Here is a 19430-nt window from a genome sequence, read left to right as displayed (position 1 = left end):
GAAGCAGCAAAAGGGATTACAACTGCAAATTACTAGAGGACAATAAAAACAGCATAAAAATACATGGAAGGTATTGAATGACATTATTGAAAATAAAAAGGGGAAAACTGGATACCCAAATTGCTTCCTAACCCAAAATAATAAAATTATCAACGATATGGCCTAATTGCTAATGAATTCAATGTTTTGGTTTTGGTTTTTTTTGGTGTTAGTTCTGGTTTGGCTGGGAAGATTGCAAGCACTGGGTGTAGAAATGATGTGGCAAGTAGAGAATCTTTACTTGCCACATCATTTCTAAAGCCAGTTCCCTTTAAAAACAAAGATTCTTTATGTACAGGTAAAATAATCTTTGTTTTTAAAAGGGAACAGAGGAAACTGATATTGTCAAAAGATTTAAGAGTAAGAAGTCAACAGACTGCAATGGTATTGAAATGTCACTAGTTAAAGATATTATTGAGTGTGTGGTGAAATCTCTTACATATATGCAATCAGTCTCTGAAAACTGGTGTTTTTCCATGTGAAATGAAAACGGTGAAAGTCATACCCATATACAAGGCTGGAGATAGACACACACTCTCAAATTACAGACCTGTTTCTTTGCTTTCACAATTCTCTAAAATACAAGAAAAAATATTCTATTCAAGGTTGAACGACTTTATCACACAACATAATGTACTGTGTGAACAACAATATGGATTTAGAACTCATAGTACTACATCATGTGCATTCATTATTTTGTGGAAGAGATAACAACTGCTATAGAAAATAAAGAATATGCTGTAGGAGTATTCTCAGATCTAAAAAAAAAAGCATTTTATATGGGTGACCACAATTTATTATTAATAAAACTACAAAAATATGGAATTAGAGGAGTAGATATTTCTTGGCTATCCAGTTACCTAAATAATATGTACCAATACGTGCAAATTAATAATTTTAAATAACAATTAATGAAGGTTAAGTGTGGGGTTTCTCAAGACTCGGCGTTTGGACCATTGTTGTTTATTTTGTACATTAATAATATATGTGAAGTTTCCAAAACACTAAAAATAATTATATTTGCAAAAGACACAAACTTACTTTGCAGTGGGGACAACTTGGAACAACTTTTGGATACAGTAAGAAATGAATTGAATTAACTAAAGAGCTGGTTTGATCAAATAAACTAACACTAAATTTAAGCAAAACAAAATTTATAATATTTGGGAATGGGTCAACAAACTAAACAAGAAGCTCATGATAAATGATGTAGTCAGTTGCAATATTATATAAAGTTAAGGATCTCCTGCATCAACCAGCACTATACACTTGGTACTGCTCCTTCATATTTCCATACATAATCTACTGTGTGGAAGTGTAGGGGAACACATACAAAACAAACACAGACCCAATCTTCATCCTTCAAAAAAGAGCCATAAGAATTGTAAACAAAACCACTTACAAAGAGTTTACAAACCCACTCTTTATCAAACTGAAAGCACAAACTTTTAAGGATTTGGTTGACTTCAAAACAATTCAAATCATTTACAGAGTAAAAAATCAGCAGTTACCGAACAGTGTCCAAAAGTTGTTCCAAATGAGGGGAGGTAAACACGATCTCAGAGGAATATGTATATTCAAAAAACAATTAGTGAGGACAAGTGCAAAACTTCATTGTATAACCATCAAGGAGTTAATCTATGGAACCACTGTAGAAAAGAAATGAAGATGTGTAAATCATTAAGTAAGTTTAAACAACTCTTTAAGAATAACATATTGAACAGATATAGCATGGATGAACAAAGGGGTGGACTGGAATAACATGACATGATACATGACGTGTAAGGTGCCTTGTTTGACTTGTGCCGTTTTGTTTATTTTGATTTCTATGCATTGGTTGTTTTGAAAGTTTTGTTTTGGTTTGAATGATAATGTATAAAAAGGGGTAGGACCAGAAAAGTTATTTAATTCATCCTACGCCCTTTTCGAACATGGACTAGTTATTACTTGTCAAGTGATAACTAGTCCATGTTCACTTTGTAAGTCTACTTACGAAGCGTTTGAAAAATATGTTCACTGTCATTTCCATTCGTTTTTGTTTTTGTATTAGCTATTTTAACATGTTCGAAATAAAATCAATCTTAAATATTATCATTATTATTATTATTCATCCCCACTGGATGTCGCACTAGCGCACCAGCATCTCAACTAAAAACAAAAGCTTCTCCCAAATTGCCTCTTGTTCTCAGAAAAGTAGTCCCTAATTTTGTCCTCACACCATGTCCCTAATACGGCACCGTACTCGGCAAAAAGAAAGCCCCCTCCCCCCCCCCCCCCCCCACACACACACACACACACACACACACACTACGGGAAGACGCGCACCTACTCTCCCTCTGATTGGCTAAACCTAATCCCACAACCATAGCGGCAAGGAGTACCAGCCAATCAGACGCAGAGTAGGGTGGGCCTGAGCGAAATGCGGGTGGAAAAAATAAGGCTGGAGAAACACCGAGAAAGCGGCCCCTATACACACAGCAACATAAACAACAAAAGAAAGTTACCCGTTTGTGAACAATGTCAAGTGACGCGTTTAGTACACCGGGCGAGCAAGAGGATGTGCAGCTTGGCTGTTATTTTTGTGGTTGGAACATTGATTTTCACAGTGTAGGATTATTTTATCCAGCATCCCCCGAGCAGGATAAGCACTTGGATAAAGGATGGATGAATGTTTATTTTATTACATTAGTAACGTATTTAACTATGTAAGAAGATTTTTGTTCAATTTGCCGGGTGACCTAAATCCATATAACCTAATCATTAACTTGCTAGCTACCTAAAACATCAAGTAAAATATGGTTTAGGTAGCTGACGTTTAATGGTTTCAATTGTATGTTTGGGACACCGCCAGCAAACAACTATGTCTACAGTATATATATCTTGTGGGTATTTTTTTATGCTTATATGAAAACATGACCAAGATGTTACATGTAACCATTCATACAGTCTACTGTTTTTTTCGTTGCGGTTACAAACTTGAGACCCCTTGAATCACTGCTGTTTCTTTACAGTCAGACTTTGATCTTGCCGCCGAGGCAACAAATTCATACAGGCAACAGCTAGTTAGCTATCATGTCTGCTCTAGCCGGTCACTAATGAAAACTGTTACATGTAACATTGTGTACATATCAATTTACTTACGCATTGAGGAGAAGAAACGCAAGCTCCGAGTCAAGTTGAAGCCCTTTAGCATCTCGTAGGGCTCTCCATCTCGGAAAAGCCAGACCAATGTTGACTCTGGTCTTATCTCTCACTTTGTCGGAGGCCCTTTTAGCCGAAGAACGTGGTTTCTTTGGTGGAGGAAGGTCGGCTTCAGCTGAACGCTTCGACATATACTCTGCCATCTCGCTTTCCCAGTGCTGTGTGGTAAATCAGCTCTTTAGTGTCTTTATTAACGCGGGGAGGGCAAACGTTTTCAGAGGGAGGGACTCGCATGCACTAACATGCACGCGCGGCCGGACCGGCTTCCAAAACAAAGAACATAAGCTGAATCCAAATGTCCGGAGTCCGGACTTCACCGCTCTTGCACACTCGCGGACTTTGCGGGCGCGTTCCAGGGAAGTCCGCAAGCGTTGACCAAATCAATAATTCATTCAGTCCACAAAGGTTCTCAAGCGGACTTCCGCAGACTTCCAGAGAGTCCGCTTTTGGTACAGACTTCACCCATGGATGTATAAAGAGAACTGGGTACAGCGTTGGAGGAGGAGCCCCGCTCATTCCCATGAAAGTTGCTCAGTGGCGCATGAAGCAAGCTTCCTTGTGCTGCATTCACGTAATCCGGCAAACGGCAGATGACAAACCGGAAGTCATTATTGTGGACGAGCGCAGGATTGTAAAATCAGATAGCGCTGGTAAATTATGCTGGCGACGGCAGAACGGTCCAAAATTAAAATATTTTAATTTTTTCCCTTCCTCTGCAATTTAATTCACGACCGGATGTTACGTAGACGTCACATACGGAAAAATTGCAGGTTTATTTACAGGTATATGATTTGACAGAATTACTATATATAATTAACCAAAACAAACACAGAACACGTTTGTACAATGTATTTTTTTTCTTCAAACATCACCACAGCAACCCATGTATTTATTTATTTTATGTTTTTTTTTACTGTCCTGTCGTTTCGTCACACAATTTGTTTTTCCCCGTTCCGTTTCAACTGCCGTTTACCGCCTCCCGGATCCCATGTGAATGCAGCACAATTTTAACTGAAATCTTTTACAGAAAAAAATCGATAGCTTCCGAACTACTTATAGCAGACGGCCCAAACCAGCACCACGCATTAGAGATGCCCTTCTGGACACACAATTTTTGAATTTGGTTTTTTTTCTTTCCTCCGTCTAATTTTACTGTTTGTTTAGAGAAAAAAATCAGCAACTTCCAAACCAGTCATAGCAGACAACCCAAACCAGTACCACGCATTAGAGATGCCCTTTTGGACATATCAAACAAGGCTGAAAATCAGTTCATCCGGATACAACGTGACATCTTCAGTCTAAACTGACTGCAGGTATCGTCTCCCTGTGGTGACCCACATCTATATATCGAGAGACATTCACCTAAGAGGACGGTGTACCTTTAAGGGAAGAGGCGAGGGGTCAGATAATGCACTTCCGCTTCCGGTTCACAGTCAGTTCAGCGTCGTTGTCGAACGTATGACATGCAAAGTTGGAGCTAGTAAACTACCTCGACTACGTCTACTCTCACGTCTCCTGTCTCGTTGTTTTCTAACTCCACATTGGTGACCCCGACGTGATCGAACTACTAATACGAGTATGTCTGACAACGAAGACGCCGGTGCTAACAACATGGCTATTGCTAACGCTAGCATTTACACAGCTACTGTGAAGCTACCCGACTTTTGGCAGCATAATCCACGGCCGTGGTTTCAACATGTGGAAGCCCAGTTCCAGCTGAGAGGGATAACGCAGGATGCAACGCAGTACTTCCACGTAGTGGCGGCGTTAGACGCATCGACAACGGCGCGAGCAATGACGCTGTTGGAAGCTCCGCCAGCTGCTGGCAAGTACGATGCTATAAAGACATTCCTCCTGAAACTATTTGAACTGTCGGAGCTGGAGAAGGCAGACCGTTTACTGTCCCTGAATGGCCTCGGCGACGGCAAACCGTCTGAGTTAATGGAAAAATGCTGTCTGTGCTGGGATCGGCTGATCCGGCCTTTCTTTTCACACACATTTTTCTGAGGCAGCTCCCCGCACCTGTACGCACAGCACTGGCCAGTTCTCCTCTCGCCACCTCCAAGGACTACCGTTCTCTGGCTGCTGAAGCAGACAGGGTTTTCCTGGCCAACCGGCAACAGTTTGTGCATGCCCTGCTACCCCACCAGACCGCCCCACCACCACCTGTGTACGACTATATGGACACCGCGGCTGCGGTGACAGCCCGCCGCCAACCTGACGACGGGCTCTGTTATTACCATGCCAGGTTTGGGGCAAAAGCAAAACGGTGTCGCAAACCCTGCAATTACAGGGTTCAGGGAAACGCCAAGGCCGGCGCTCGTTAACGGCTATGGGCGCCGGCCGTGACTGCAAGCTGTTGTTCATCAGAGACTCCTTGTCGGGCCGACAGCTGCTGGTTGACTCTGGCGCTCAACGCAGCATACTACCAGCACAAGCTGTGGACACGATGACCGACAGTCACGGCCCCCAGATGGACGCCGCCAACGGCACGTCCATTCGGACGTACGGTATCAGACATGTGGACGTGTGTTTTGGCGGCCGACGTTTCGGCTGGGACTTTGTGATGGCTGCTGTATCCACCCCGCTCCTAGGTGCGGATTTCCTCTGTGCTTTCAACCTGCTGGTGGATGTTAAAAACTGTCACGTGATTGATGCCGTCTCTTTTGCGTCATACCCCTGCACGCTTGGGGGCGCTGGAGCGCTGTGCCTCGCTAACACACTCTCCACCGGGGATCCATACCAACGCCTGCTCGCAAATTTCCCCGAGCTCACCACACCCACCTTCTCCTCGGCGGTGGCCAAGCACGGCGTGGAACATCATATCACCACAGTGGGCCCCCCAGTTTACGCCCGGGCCCGACGACTCGACTCGGCCAAGCTCGCAATAGCCAGGGAGGAGTTTTCGACTATGGAGCGCCTCGGCATTGTCCGCCGTTCTGACAGCCCGTGGGCTTCCCCTCTTCACATGGTTACTAAGGCCGACGGGGGTTGGCGCCCGTGCGGGGACTACCGTCGCCTAAACAATGCCACGACCCCCGACCGGTACCCCATACCGCACATACAAGATTTCTCTACCCACCTGGCGGGCGCTGCCATCTATTCCAAAATCGACTTAGTGCGGGGGTATCACCAAGTGCCGGTCCACCCACTGGATGTCCCAAAAACGGCTGTCATCACACCCTTTGGGCTCTTTGAGTTTTTACGTATGCCTTTCGGCCTTAAAGGGGCGGCGCAGACGTTTCAGCGCCTTATGGATTCTGTGCTCCGCGACATGCCATTTTTGTTTGTGTACTTAGACGACATCCTCGTGGCCAGCGCGTCGGCGGAGGAACACATGACGCACCTCACACAGCTGTTCGACAGGCTCAGCGAACACGGCCTCATCATCAACCCAGCTAAGTGTCAGTTCGGGGAGTCGTCCATCACCTTCCTCGGGCACCACATCACTCCACAGGGGGCCGTTCCCCTCCCTGCCAAGGTTGAGGCTGTCACCATGTTCCCCCGCCCCCGCACTGTACAGTCGCTGCAGGAATTCCTGGGCATGGTGAACTTTTATAACCGTTTCCTGCCCCGTGCCGCCCACATCATGCGTCCCCTGTATGAGGCCCTGCGGGGTAAGAAGTCTAAGGACGAGCTGGACTGGTCTTCGGGGATGGACGAGGCTTTTGTGGCCGCCAAGACCGCGCTGGCCAACGCTGCGCTGCTAGCTCACCCGTCGCCTGCCGCCCCCATAGCCCTTACAACGGATGCCTCCGACTACGCCGTGGGGGCCGTGTGTGAGCAGTGGGTGGAGGGGGGCTGGCAGCCGTTGGCGTTGTTCAGTAAACAACTCCGTGAGAGCGAGCGCAAATACAGCACCTTTGATAGGGAACTACTGGGTCTCTTCCTCGCAACCAGACACTTTAGGTTCCTATTGGAGGGCCGACAGTTCACCGCTTTCGTGGACCACAAACCGCTGACGTTCTGTATGGCCAAAACCTCAGAACCGTGGTCTGGGCGTCAGCAGCGCCATCTCGCGGCGGTTTCCGAGTTTACCACGGACATACAACACGTGTCGGGCAAGGATAACTTCGTCGCCGACTGCCTTTCACGGGCAGTTGTTAACGCCGTTCACTTGGGACTCGACTACGCCGCTATGGCAGCGGACCAAGCCAAGGACGCGACCGTTCAAGACTACCGGTCGACCCCTACGGCGCTACGGCTGGAGGAAGTGACGTTCAACGCGGCCAACACCACCCTCCTCTGTGACATCTCCACCGGTCAACCGCGCCCCCTGGTGCCTACTTCCTGGCGGCGCCGAGTTTTCGACACCGTCCATGGCCTTTCCCACCCGGGAGTGAAGGCCTCGACCAAGCTGGTGAGCGTCAAGTTCGTTTGGCCTGGGCTCCGTAAGGATGTTAGAGCCTGGGCCGGCTCGTGTGTGGCGTGCCAACGCGCCAAGGTGCACCGCCATACCAAGGCCCCTTTGGCGCCGTTTGTGGTTCCAGAGAGGCGGTTTGACCACGTCAATGTTGACCTGGTGGGTCCCCTGCCCCCCTCCCGTGGTTATACGTTCCTCCTCACTATTGTGGACAGGGCCACCAGGTGGCCAGAGGCTATTCCCTTGTCCTCCACGACGGCAGCAGAGGTAGCGCGGGCGTTCATCGGCTGCTGGGTGGCCCGTTTCGGCACGCCTGGTGACATCACGAGCGACCGGGGCTCCCAGTTTACCTCGGAGCTCTGGACGGCGGTCGCTGAGCACCTGGGGATGAAGATCCACCGCACTACGGCGTACAACCTGCAGAGCAACGGACTTTGTGAGCGGTTCCATCGGGACATGAAAGCCGCTCTGCGGGCAAGCCTCACTGGCTGCGACTGGATGGACCGGCTCCCGTGGGTCATGCTCGGCCTGCGTTCGGCCCCGAAGGAAGACCTCCAGACCTCCTCCGCTGAGCTGGTGTATGGCCAGCCCCTGCGGGTTCCGGGGGAGTTTCTTCCAGATGCTACGGCTCCCTGGTCGGCCGCCTCTCACCTCAGTGCGTCCCGGAGCGCTGCCGGTGCCTTCGCTCCCGTTCCGATGTCTCAACACTGCCTCCCCCGGTCCTACGTCCCCAAGGATCTGCCATCGGCGAGGTACGTCTTCATTAGGCACGACAGCCGTCGGTCCCCGCTGCAGCCCCCATACGACGGGCCCTTCCGCGTCCTGGAGGCGGGGGATAAGAACTTTGTGGTGGACATGGGGGGCAGGCCGGAGCGGGTCGCTATAGACCGTCTCAAGCCCGCTCACTTGGACATTGGGGAGCCAATGCAATTGGCCCTACCCCCGCGGCGGGGGCGCCCTCCTAGGTCGGCCCCGGCACCTGCCTCTGTTCCTGCTTCGGCCCCGCCTATGGCCCGGGTTTCGGCCCCATCTGTTTCCCCTCCTGTGAAGCGCAGCCGTTATGGCCGCAGGGTCCGCCCTCCGACTCGTCACCTGTTTTCCCCGTGACTTTGCACTATGTCATTGACTGTTCTGTTGTAGAGTCTATTTTTATGTTCATGACTTGCACTTTTGCTGTTTTGCATTGTTTTGTTTAGGTGAATTCTGGGGGGGCCTGTGTGGTGACCCACATCTATATATCGAGAGACATTCACCTAAGAGGACGGTGTACCTTTAAGGGAAGAGGCGAGGGGTCAGATAATGCACTTCCGCTTCCGGTTCACAGTCAGTTCAGTGTCGTTGTCGAACGTATGACATGCAAAGTTGGAGCTAGTAAACTACCTCGACTACGTCTACTCTCACGTCTCCTGTCTCGTTGTTTTCTAACTCCACATCCCCTTATTAACAATACAGTGCCTAACGACCGAAACCAGCGACCAGTTTCATATGCAGAAATGGGTGTGACCACTATTCACAGAGGATTTTGGGATTCTTGTAATCACAGCATGGTAAAATGGCGACATATGTACTGTTAGCCCCCCCCCCCCCCCCCCCGTTTCGGGGATGGTCGTTCCCTCTTAATAGATGGCCTCTTTGACTCCCCGTTCAAACCATCGTTCCTCCCTGTCAAGGATGTGCACATCCTCATCCCTGATTCATCTGTTGCCATTTTATAATGCTCTGCAACAATGCCTAATCCTCTGTGAATAGTACACATGACATGATCAGTGGTCACACACATACTTGCATATGAAACTGGTCTTTCGTTTGAGTGGTTAGGCACTGTATTGTACCCAGTACTGTATTGTTTATAAGGGTGGGGATACCACCAATCAGTTTAGACTGAAGAGGTCACTTAGTTGAGTGATGAAACGTACCGATTCCACCTTTGAATTTCTTACCTGGATTATTGAGCATGCATCAAGACCTTCTGGACATAGCACACATTTTAAATTTGGAAACTTGTGTTCTGAGAAATCAGTAGCTTGTCATCCTCATCCAATGATAAACTTTAAGATCTGATGTATGGACTGATAGTGTTTTAATTTCTGAACATTTTTCTTTCCTCTCTTCTGTTTTCAGAACTGCAGGTACCCTCCTCCTCTGCACCATCAGTACTTTGAGGCCTCATGTGGGAGATGGGCTCCTCAACAACCTGCCTGCATCTCAGACAATCATTTCTATTTATACCAAAGGAGACTTACTGCCAGACATACAAACCACAATATAAAATTCCAGAAGTACTTATCAATGTAAATTTTCCATTGCAAGTAATCCTGGTTGAACCCTTCGAAATTCTTTGTGAAAGCGGGTTTCATTTCACTACCCGTAAGTTGCGGACATTTCCAAACAGCCATCCAAATGCACAAAGATGTTAGTTTTTACTGAACCTGAATATATTTTGTCCTGACCTGAATATCTTGTCTACATTCCATGACTGTAATTGTCTGTTAAAAATAAAATTCACAAAAAACCTAAATGTGTCATGCATGACTTCACAGAAGAATAGTTAACAACCACTTGGCCCTCCATGAGCATGTCCTGGGTCATACGCATTTAGGGACAAAACACTTTCTATCCTTGTTTTCACCTTGACAGTTCATAGGAAGGAAGAAGAGGCATACCATGTGTGCAGGACAATTACTCAACATATATAAAATCTTGAGGGAATAGTCAGTCCGAGAAATACTAATACTATCAGCCTCCTAAAAAAGTGGATAGGCACAATAACTATAGGACTGATAATAATTTCAATAATAATAATCTTAATAATTAGGCAGTACACACAAGAATATCTACTGTGATGTGTATTTTGTATGAAAACGGGTGGTGTATACTGAATAAATACTTTCTTTCTGGGCCGTGAAATAAGAAATAAACTGTGGTTCCACCAAGTTGTTGACGAGTTACAGGTGGTATGTTCATATAAAATAGGATGTAGGTTTCATATGAAATGAAAATGGTTTAAACAGAATACTATTCTTGTGATTTCTGTGGTATAAACAAAGAAACAATTCTCACAAAATGTTTTGATGTGCAAAACTTTCTATCTCGAAAAACAGGTCAACTGATCTTGCTTTATCACAGAGATATTGTATTTTGTTTTGAAAATAACTCAATGGACAAAAATGTTAGCTCTTTAATCCAACCGTTTATAATTGTTTGGCAAATTCTTTATACATAAAATGAAATAGACCAATAGAAAACCAAACGTTACCTTATTTCTAAATTATATTAACCTCTATTACAATTTTCTAGTCAAGTTGAAAAATAGAAAAGCACCCAAAAATATTTGAAACATAAAATTATCGAATAATGCTACCTAATTATTAATCTGTGCACCTTCATTTATTAATTTTTTCCTCCTCCTATGTATTATTTTGCTTTTATTGAACGTAAAAAGCTTCTTGCCCAACCCCTTACTGATTTAAAAAAAATGTCATAACTGAATTCACTGGCAATTTGTTTCCTATTTTGGTTCTTTAAACTTGTGTATATGTTATTGTTTTTGAGTTTGACTGTTATCAATAAAGCTTGGGAAAAGCAAATTAACACGTACACACAGATACACAGAAACCAGGGTTTTAAAAAAATCTGCATTTTAGGGAGCATTTAAAACAATAACAACTTAGTTTTAGTGACCTAAAACGCCATTTGGATGTGGATGACAGGCCAAAACATATGGGAAATGCTCATTTTGCAAAATATGCGTATGTGTGGACAAAGCATTACACAATCAATAAATACATTTGTTAACATACCACATCCCCATCTACTGATATATGCAAATATGTGCATCAATTAACCATTTTCATCTATTAATAATTACTATTAACTAGAAATCTAGTGTTTATCAAGACTTTATTTTTGAAAAGAGGTGGGAAAAACGCACATCTGTAGAGATGCTAACTTATGAGCCAGCTCACCCCCACCCCTATAATTGTAAGAACCCCATCCACTTGTTGAATATAATAGATGGATACTGGTGCTACATCTCAGGGAAAAGACTCAAGTGAAGTTGTACCTGGATGCCATGGGAGGAGTTATATCCCAAATCCCAAATAATAATAATAATAATAATAATAATAATAATAATAATACTGTACTACTCACTCACTCTACTTGGAAGAGGGAGGAATGCACCACCACTCCCAGTGTGTGAAATGCTGTCCAATGAACACTCTGTTCCGGATGATGAAGTTCCTGTTATTTGTGTCATGGTACACACACCTGAAAATCCACCAAGTGAAAGATGACAGCTAGATGCTAATCCAAAGTGTACTCATCTCATTTAAGAGAGAGGGAGAGAGAGAGAGAGGGGGGGGGGCATCATTAATTAGCTGGACAGAGCCTTTTCCATTTGCGCAAGACAGAAAAAAATGGCAAGAAATCTGGACAGTTACAGTGGTACACTTATGATCAGCTCATATGCTCAAAGCAGTTGCACAAGCCATTCGTAAGAAGAAGGGGGGAAAAACAGCAAATAAATGCCTGCAGGAGTTTGCAATTTTTTTTGCATATGCAAGGCCGCAGAATTACATCTCGTTAACGGTAGCAACAGACATTTTCACATCACTAGGTACAGTCTTGCTTGCAACACACAACTCCAGGGCTGTAAAAGCCAGTCTCTGTGTCACTGAAGGCCTCATTTCCATGTCCAAGAACCTCAGCATGGAAGACACTGAGAAGGAAGAAGAAGAAGACATAATCGATTGGGGAAATTATCAAGAAAGAGGGAAGGCCCGCATGACAGTGGGCAGGTCTCCTTTTTCACATATATTCAAGAAAGTACTGCAGTAGGTCAGAGGAGTTCTGGAGAAAGAGAAAGACCAGGCCAACAAGGCTGAGAAAAATCCACACGTCTGCCATGACATTGTCAGTGCCCTCTCTTGGCACCTACATCTGGGAATCTTCCCCCTTTGGAGTGGTTTGCTGCTAGGTGATTTGAGAAGGTATGCCTCAGAGACAGAGGGAAACATTGGTGAACCCAGCAAAACAAGAGGCAAAAACGGCCACGTGGAGACATGGTGTGGAACAGTCAGACAGTCTCATCATCTTATCTCAACAGTCAATTCTGAGTCTCATCACCAGCCAGTCAGACTAGCTTGGTCTAGTCAGAAAAGCACGAACTGAGGAAGCCTCTTGGGTGAGAGGCGAAACGTCTTCACAGATATATACCAAGTCCAGTTGCACTTGATTCAACTCCTTTGGATAGTCAGACAGTCCATTTTCCAAAAACAAACCACACTCAGACCAGGAACCTTCATCAAGGGCATGTATGGCTCCCTGCAGGGAATGTCACAGCTGCCCCCACCCTCCCAGGACTCACCCTCTTCGTCCCAACGGCTCTGCGCATAACTGCAGTCCACTGACTTCCGGTTTCTACTGCAGCGGTCATACCAGTTTCCTGTTTGTTGGTGTGTGCTATTGACGATGGCATATTTTTCACGATGCCTGCAAGATTTACCTTGGATAAATGTCAAAGACATGCACATAATTGTCGACAAAATTTCCCCTGCACCTACCAGCAAATGGGTGAAAAGTTTCAAGTTGTGCATATCAAGTTACGTCCACAATTATGAGGATGAGCGGACGGATGGACAGGCGGAATTGTGGATGTTTGATATGCACCACTTGAAACTTTTCACCCGTTTGCTGGTAGGTGCAGGTGAAAAATTTTCGACCATTCTGTGCATGTCGTTGACATTAATCCAGGGTAAATCATCGCGAAAAATATGCCATTGTTATGAGAAGCCGTGTAGGACAGAAACATTGGAGTATTTTTACACACGCACTGGAATCTGCTTGCCCACACCACTGAAACTCTTACACACATACATTCTCCACTAGTGCTTTACCTCTGAAACAAGCAGTCACATACACTTACCATGTCTCACACAACTCAAAATATAATTTCCAGTGTTTTGTTCTGAATTTGTCAATGGGGGAGAGACGATTTTTGGGGGGTGAGTGAAAATGTTCAGTGTGAGACGAACCATTTTCAGTGATACCGGAAGCTTATTCATTGTCACCGGAAGTTAACACGGCCTCTCATAAAAGAGAGGCCTACTTATTGCATTAATCTCTGTAGCTTCAGGTATGGACAGAACAATGCGCAAATTATTACTTGCTTACTTACTAATATTTTTTATAACCCGCGACCAAACTTTAATAGTTACTGCAAACACGGACGATGTTGTCGATATTTTATGGAGCATCTTACGCTGTCTTGAAGGAATGCAGACTGACCCGACGGCTATGTATTTCGAACAACTCGGGGCCCATGCAAGAACGGTACTTTCCATCACAAGTATTGTCCGCCAGAATGGTGGCTTGGAGGCGAGAGAATGTACATTATTACTGGAGTCTTTATGTCAGCACATATTTGTAATTCTGCAACAGCATCAGGATCAGACGACAGAAAGTGACACGACCGCCCTTGCACCCGCTACTAACACAGGAACGCCTGGTCGTCCACGCTATGATTTGACAGCGGAACAGATTCATTTATGTTTGGATCTTGGGTTTAATTGGCAAGGCATTGCCTCCCTTTTTCGGATTAATCGCCGTACTTTGTTTCGCCATCGACAACGTCTGCGTATCCCATCTCTCCAGTACACCCAACTCTCAGGCGAGAACCTTATGTCAAACATAAGACGCATTTTGGAGAACACTCCAAACGCAGGTGAGACCTCCTATGTGCGGGGCAGCCTGCGCTCCATGGGGATTCGCGTGCAGTGATGGAGAGTTCGTGAAGCCCTGCGTGTTATAGACCCAGTTGGACGATGTGTGCGTCACAGACAGGCTATTCGCCGCAGGATTTACACTGTAAGAGGGTCGAATGAGTTATGGTATGTTAATTGCTATTATTATTATTATAAAGCCTGTGTGGCCATCATTCACAATGTCAGAAAGAAATCAACATAGCCCTATCACTCAATATGTGTCTTGTCATATTCTTTCACAGGCACATAGATGGCAACCATAAATTGATCAATTGGAGAATGGTTTTCCACGGATGCGTTGATGGGTACAGCTGAACCATTATATACCTAGGCTGTTAACAAACAACAGGGTATCCAGTGTGCTAACGCTCTTTCAGGAGGGAATGCGCAACTTTGGGACGCCATCAAGAGTTCGATGTGATCACGGGACGGAGAACGTGGAGGTCGCTCGCTTCATGCTCGGCAGGAGAGGACTACATAGAAGTGTAATCGTTGGCCGCAGCGTGCACAACCAACGAATCGAGACTATGGGCGGAGCTAAATCGTGTGGTTTCTTATTTCTACGCAGACCTGTTTACGTTCATGGAAAACCAAAACTTGCTCGATTCGCTGTCAGAGTTGCACATATTTGCCCTGCACTACGTCTACTTACCACGCATCCAAGGATCGGTTAGGGAATTCCGTGATCAGTGGAATCGTCATGGGCTGTCTACTGAGAACTACAGGACACCACTGCAGTTGTGGCTCAGAGGAGCCATTGGCCATATTGGACAGGATGTCACAGGTGTCAACGGTGTGTTGGACCCTATAGACCCCCAGGGTGGGCTTACAGCTGACAGTGCAACATCGACTGATATCCAACCAAATAGCATAGTGGTTCCAGGCAGTACATTTCATGTGAATGACTCTACAATGATGGAGATCCGTCAAACAATCAATCCTTTAAATGACGATGGAAACTATGGGATTAATCATTTTGTCGCTTTAGTACATTTATTGGAAACGGGCCATTCCATTGGATTGCTAAACGTGTAGTCTTAGCACATGAAAATAATTGTAAAAAAAAAGAAGTTCAAAATCAGTGCATCAATGCATTCATTCATGTATACTCCAGATGTAGTATACTTTTACTTTTACCTTTACCTGTGTAACTTCTGTGAAAACAAACTAGAGAAACTAGAATATACACACTAGAAACTAGAACATCTGCAAGTGCATTATTTTAAATCAACCATTTAAGATATTAGGCCATTCCAAATCCTTGGGTGTTCTGAATGGCAAAATGCATAGCGTTTTTGAAATCATCATATCTGGCATGGATTGGCAAATGTAAACAATTAATACATGTGTTGGCTGTTGGATATTTTCCACCGTTGTGCAAAAACTCCACCGAGGGCTGTGGTGCGAAGCCAATTGGTGGCACCATATTGGACCCCGTGGCAAACATCAGTATCTCCTGTAGGGTTGTGGTCCCTGATTCCTCTGATTGGAGAAAGACAGACAGACATGCACACTTATATACCTCCAATGACTGACCATCACAAATAGTATGAGATAGTAGAGAAGTGCCCACATTCTACCACATCCTGTCTATTTGGAATTACTAAAACACAAATATCTACCTTCTGCGTCTTGGAGGAAATCTCTCCAGTACGCCACGACTTTGTTTTCCTCTCTTCTCCTATTGCTGCCAGTTTCCGACCATCTGATTTTCGAAAAGGTCATCCATGTTATCAGCTGATAGACCATCTGGGGTATAACAGAGGACCTTGCGAAACACGTCTGAGTGAAGCTGGATTTTCTCAAGAATACCAAGTGTTTTCAGTCCCTCTCTGAATCTACATACAATGTTTGGGTAAAAACAAACAAAAAACATGAGGAGTCTAGAAGAGAAGAGCAAGACAAGTAATTGTAGTAACAACAGCAACATTAGCTGTAGGGATTTCCACATCCATGGTCATTGGGGTGTGTAGACAGGAAACAATCCAGGTGTGGCCAGTGAAACTGATTGTGCTATGCTATTGCACTGCATCATATTTGTAAACACAGCAAACATACCTTTCAAAGGGTCCCCTCACACGATGAATAACATGGAACATCATAATGTCTTGTACTAGTTGATCCTTGTCAGCAAGAGAGCTCAGGTTCCTCAAGCAGCCAGCAATAGCAAGATAGTCAGTAAGTGGTTCTGCTGTTGCTTTGAGCTCACCAAGAGTTTTGGCTTCAGAAATCTGTGGGGAGCCATTGATAAATAAGTTAATTCTCTCCCTCTACACACACACACACACCAATATCAGTTATAATAAACTCTAAATCAGTACAGCAAAGGTTAAAGAGATTGTTCCCTTACTGTGAATGCACTTACATTCAGTTTACAAAGGAATCCACTAGGAATCACTGATCAATGTGCTAGATTATGCTGGACCAACAATTTCAAAGTTCACACCCGTTACAACAATCCCTCAAAATACTTCTAACACACCTGTTCCAGTTTTTGGCGCAATTTGAAATCACCAATGTCCTCTAGAACTGGTCTGCACCTTTCGAGCCCGTGTGCAATCCAATCAAATAGGGTCTTTGAAAGGAAGGAAGGGGATGGGCCTCCATGGACCAAACATACAGCCACCGCTGTGCCAGCATGGTAATAGAGATCCTCACGTAGAGCTGGATTAGACAGAAACCAGATTATCATTGTCATTAATTATGGCTAGCCAATCAAATTAGTTACCCAGTTTCTCTCACATAAGGGTATACAAACCTGTGGAATCCAGGGCAAGGTTTAAGTGTCCCTCCTGCCCCTCAAACATGTCACACTGTGACAGTGCCTCCACAAGTAATCTCAAAAATTCACATTTTGGGCCCCCTAGATCTATAGCCTCTTCACGCGTGCCCTTATCATCAGAGAACTTTATGGTCATCGTACTGCAGGGGTTGTAAGTCAGCCTCCGAAACCCACGGATGGCACCATCCAGAACATTTGCTCTGTTGATATTAAATTTGCAGATGTCCTTGCTGTTAATTTTCTCAGCAAGCTCCTCCAAGATTTGGGCAATCGTGACATCGTTTTTGGGGCGTCTACAAAATTAATTCCAAAAAACATAATTATAGCCATCACATATATATATACATGCCTAGTTATGTCATGAAAAATGGTTCAAATGGCCTACAATCTCTGCCAATTGTTAATTACCATCAGGGACGAAACAAAAATAGGCAGGAATTTTTCCTATTGTACACTCATGCCATTTTATGTTCAACTATATTATAATCCTGTTTTGTTTAACTGAGGTAAAGCAAGCAAAGACAAAACACACTTACGCCTGGTCTTCCATGCTGGCAACAATGGCAGTATACAAATCCTCATCTTCCTCCTCGGATGAGTCTTCAATCAGGCTAATGTACGTTCCATAATTGCTTCTTACTTGGCCACTTGTGGATGGCTGTGCTGGATATTCTGAAGGCAACTGATGAGGGGGTGGAGTCTCGTCTTTGGAGCGCTGAGGGGGTGGAGTCTCGTCGTTGGAGTGGTGAGGGGGTGGGATAAGAATGGTCTCCATGTCTTCATCACTGTCAGAAGTGTCACTTGTGACAGACTTGGAAAGAAAACACCAACTGTTACTGCAAGAAGCTGAGGCATGTAATTAACATCATTTAAGTAAGACTAGCATAGTTGCATAGCCATATATACAGTGCTATTTTTCGTGAAATTACTCATGTAGGTTTTTCAATGCGTTACGCTCACCTGAAGCAATTCTGATGGCCTGACATATATGCAAGCTCTTTTGAAAATTTGATGTATTAGGCCGGCATCCAGCTGCTTTCCTCTGCATAATGATGGAGCCACAAGCTTGTTTCCACATGGCATGAGTATTTGCAAGCTGAGAAGGGAGAAAAAAGGTTTGAGAACATTATAACCCATTTATAAGTTATTACCACCAAGGCTAAAAGAGGAAAATCCGGTGCATTCGTCCTGCCTCAAACACGAATTACGATACAGCGCCATGTTATAGAGCCGAAATTGCAGTGTATGACTACACCCCGGGCCCGACGTTAAGCGGATAGTGACCGGCGGACAAAGCATTCTGTGAAACATGTAGTTCGCCACACAAATGGACTTGACAAATAGAACCTGAAAGTTTCAGAGCGTGTTGCATATCAATTTATTACTTGCTGACTTTCAATTTCAACAGCATTCAATATTTGCAGCGATGCATTATAGGCCTGCAGAAATATCATACCGGTCCATTTCTGTAGCATTCTGAGCAGCCTTATGATAATCTAAAATAAACGCCTGGGAGTACGTTCTGTAGGCAACTTGTCATTGGTCTTCGTCCTTAGAATTGAGTGAAAGTGAGCAGCAATACCCATATGCCCACTAGAGGGCACTCCGAAACCAAACAGCACAGCACGTCTTGATATTAAAAGAACACGTACAGATCAAACTTACGATGCCGCATCGCCCTTAACAGTTATATGGGGTGAGATGCGTCAATGAGGCCGCGATATTGGGTGGGTCAACATTTATTAATTAACGATGACTGGAGGTACATTCGGGGCTTAAGGTATTTTGTGCTAAAAAGTGTTAAAAATACTTTTCACAAATAATGAACACGGGTGCCGTTTTACATTTCAGGATAGATGAAGTGCATGTAAAAAGCAATTATTCAACATTAGTTAAGTCGAAGAAACTCAATATTTCTTCAGAGTTGATAAAACATGTAAATTCATGTTATGGTCTGCTTATACATGTTTTTATCTTTGGCACAATGAGCCTTAGCTTTTGGCAGTTTGGTCATTTAAAACAGGATGTGGACATGCCTCCGCTGCCACTTTAACCACGGCCATCATAGACACCTGCTGTGTCCCCGTTCACTCCTCCTCCTACCCGGCGACGCCCTCAGCAACACGGCGGCAGCGCCATAGACGTGCGGTTTGAAGCCCGCTGCGGCATCTGGGCTGGATATCCATGGGACAGAGAGTCCGAGGGTTCGGCCGGTTTGCTGAAGGATGGTTCATTTGCTTGTGTCCCGACATGCGTTTGTCCAAATGGACGAATTGGCGGT

General features: G+C 44.9%; 1 pseudogene; it reads right to left on the bottom strand.

Annotated features, from left to right (window-relative positions):
• Window positions 1–15421: 15421 nt before the first annotated feature.
• On the bottom strand, window positions 15422–17924 carry LOC130109856 (G2/M phase-specific E3 ubiquitin-protein ligase-like; annotated as a pseudogene).
• Between the last annotated feature and the right edge of the window lie 1506 nt (window positions 17925–19430).

Source organism: Lampris incognitus, chromosome 3, assembly GCF_029633865.1.
Source record: "Lampris incognitus isolate fLamInc1 chromosome 3, fLamInc1.hap2, whole genome shotgun sequence".
NCBI lineage: Eukaryota > Metazoa > Chordata > Actinopteri > Lampriformes > Lampridae > Lampris > Lampris incognitus.
The sequence above is the reverse complement of the archived record's forward strand: the minus strand, read 5'-3'. Positions and strand labels throughout refer to the sequence as shown.